The sequence below is a fragment of the Mycetomoellerius zeteki genome, unplaced genomic scaffold (genome assembly GCF_001594055.1).
Source record: "Mycetomoellerius zeteki isolate Tzet28-1 unplaced genomic scaffold, Tzet1.0 scaffold332, whole genome shotgun sequence".
Classification (NCBI taxonomy): Eukaryota; Metazoa; Arthropoda; class Insecta; order Hymenoptera; family Formicidae; genus Mycetomoellerius; species Mycetomoellerius zeteki.
The window spans coordinates 920347-923212 of record NW_017257319.1 but is presented as its reverse complement, the minus strand read 5'-3'; positions in this window follow the sequence as shown (position 1 = coordinate 923212).

Sequence of the window (2866 nt, the reverse complement as noted above, 5' to 3'; positions counted from 1 at the left end):
AAAAAAAAAACCTACCCGCTTGGGACCTAACCGTCTAGAAGTTACAGCTGAGACAGTGTCCGCTTGGAATATTTCTAACCCATGAAGACAGTGGGGTATGAGAACAGTCTTTTTAACTGTGTAGCGTCGCGCGCCGAACGCCGAGGGACACCATTCCTGCCGGTGCGTGTACATGCATACATCTAACCTTGATACAAGCTTTCGAATCACATTTTCTACTTATCTCTCGTGTCCATCACCCACAATGAATTATTTTCTTGTAATGGTGTTCCATTATCATTGGTTATTAACATATGCACATCTTTGATTAATTTTAGAGCCATTTTAGGGAAATGAAGTCGTTACTTTAGAGACCGCTCGAACGGGACGGACGTGTGCGTCTCGCTTCGTATGTTGCATCATCTCAATATTCAAATTTCGTTTGCCGCACTTACTCTTTCAACCCACCTCGGAAGCAGGGTTCATAGAGTTGACTCCGAGGTAGATTTACTCATACTTTTGGAACAAATAGGCTCCGCCCATATGGTCAGTTACCTCGCGTTTTGGAATGGCGTAGAGTTAAACTCTGTTACTCGGAGTGAATTTTGGAACGCACCCCTGGTACACTCATGCTAGTGGAATGAGTGATCGCGACGTAGAGAGCGTGAACGTCGTGAGCGTCAAGTGGAACGCACTCTTAGGGTGTTATTACATGAGTGCGGAAACACGGAAATACGAAAACGCGCAACCAATCAGTAATCGGTGAAACGCGAAACCATAACAGCGGATTGCTTCTGATTGGTTACGCGTTTCCGCATTTCCGCGTTTCCGCGCTCATGTAATAGCACCCTTAGTGAGCACTGAGTGCGCACTACGCGAGTGTCGTGCGGTCAAATAAACACGTGACACTAGACACTAGACACAAGTGCGCATTGGCACTGCCAATCGAACACGCTCTTGACACTGAGGCTATATTCGGGGAGACGCTATTGTGTCATTCTATCTTCATCGTCCATTAGACGTGAGACAAGGATAGTATTATACAATGGCGCTGATAGCGCGCTCCTCGAATGAACCCTGAGCAGCCAGTACCAATCGAAAACGATATTAAACACATCTATCCTTAACTAACATATGCCAGCACCATCTATCGCAAGACCACGCAACTACTACTACACGGAATTTCGGTTCTGTTGACAGTCCCAGTTTTCGCAAAGCATTCGTATACATGTATTTTCCATTCGGTGAAAAGACTTTTCTTCTAGACTTTCAATCTTAGTTCTACAAACTCGGTATCGTTCGTTCCAATGTGACCTCAGCTGCATGCTTATTCTCAAAATATGGGCTATAAAACTCTTATATCAAGCAAATATAAATATATCTCAGATGACAGTTGCACGAGCCAAAAGTAAGTGAATTTTTAACGAATTTTAAACTTTTTTTCGATTTTCTCATGAAATCCATGCAGCTGAGGTCCTGTTTGTACTTTAATTCTGTACTAATAATTTTGCAATCCGTAAATCCAATTCACCGAATGGAAATGAAGTGAAGTAGGACAACTTTAGCATCCCCTTAAGGGGATGCTGGAGTCGTTTGTATTAACAATAAAGCTATTCCAAATTCGGCACTAATGACATCTTTCATTCATTTCTTATACTTATTATATATCGTTGTGTCTCGCTTATGCCCGTGTCACGCTACGCATTGGAGATTGAGGAATGCGAATTAAGGATTAGAATTCGACCAATCAGGTAATTTTAAGTTTAATCCGTTTCGTTCTAATTGGCTAAATTCTAATCCTCAATTCGCAATCCTCAGTTTCCAATGCGTAGTGTGACACGGGCATTAGAGACCCTTTAATCAGAAACTGGCCATAAGGATTTCGTTCAAATTTCTCCAAGCGAGAAAGGAGTATAGGCTGTCTCACTCTTTCACCAATAGCGATGTGTATGCATGATGTATACCGCTATTAGTGGAGATGCCGGATCTCGATCGAAAACTCCCCTGTATCAGAGATTGAAATAAGGAGGCCTTGATCGACAGTCTTTGATTTTTTTAACTGAGGAGAGGAAGATTCTCCTTCACTACCTTCCTTGGTATAGTGTCTATTTTTATTTTTCTTACCCATTCTCTATGATAAAGAATGTGATAATGTAATATTAAGCCGCAGAAATAGAAATATCGCAAAAGGAAATCTACGATTAATATTTAAATAACTATACTTAACACTAATAAATTTAAATAAATTTAAATATCATTAGGGAGATGATTGTACAACATTAATATTAATACATGTGAAGATAAATATTTATAGCTGTTTAATAAGGGATTACGTAACATAGTAAATCAAATTGATCATTATATATAAGAATGCCCTGGTGAAAAAGTTTCGCTGAAATTATTTCACGTTTTGGAACATTTCAGCGAAATTGCTGAAAATTTGCTGAAACTTCACTGAAAGTGAATTTTTCAGCTAACATACTGAAAAATCACTGAAATCCAACCGAAATTTCTCTGAAATTCAACCGAAATTTCTCTGAAATTTTCTGAAATTTCTCTGAAATTCTTGCTGAAATTTATCTGAAAATTTTGCTGAAATTTTTCTGAAATTTTGTCGAAAATGAATTTTTCAGCTAAAAATCGTTGAAATTGAACTGAAATTTTTTTGAAATGCTAAAATTTTGTTGAAAAGTGTTCCAAAACGTGGAATAATTTCAGCAACATTTTCCTACCAGGGTATAGTATTAAATTAAAAGAAAGGAAGAGTCGCTAAAGAAGTTCAACAGCAAATACTTAAATGACTAAACTTAAAATTAATGCACTCAATATATTAAAATATCATAGAAATGATACAGCATCAGCGATTTTAATTAAGTAAAGCGAAGTA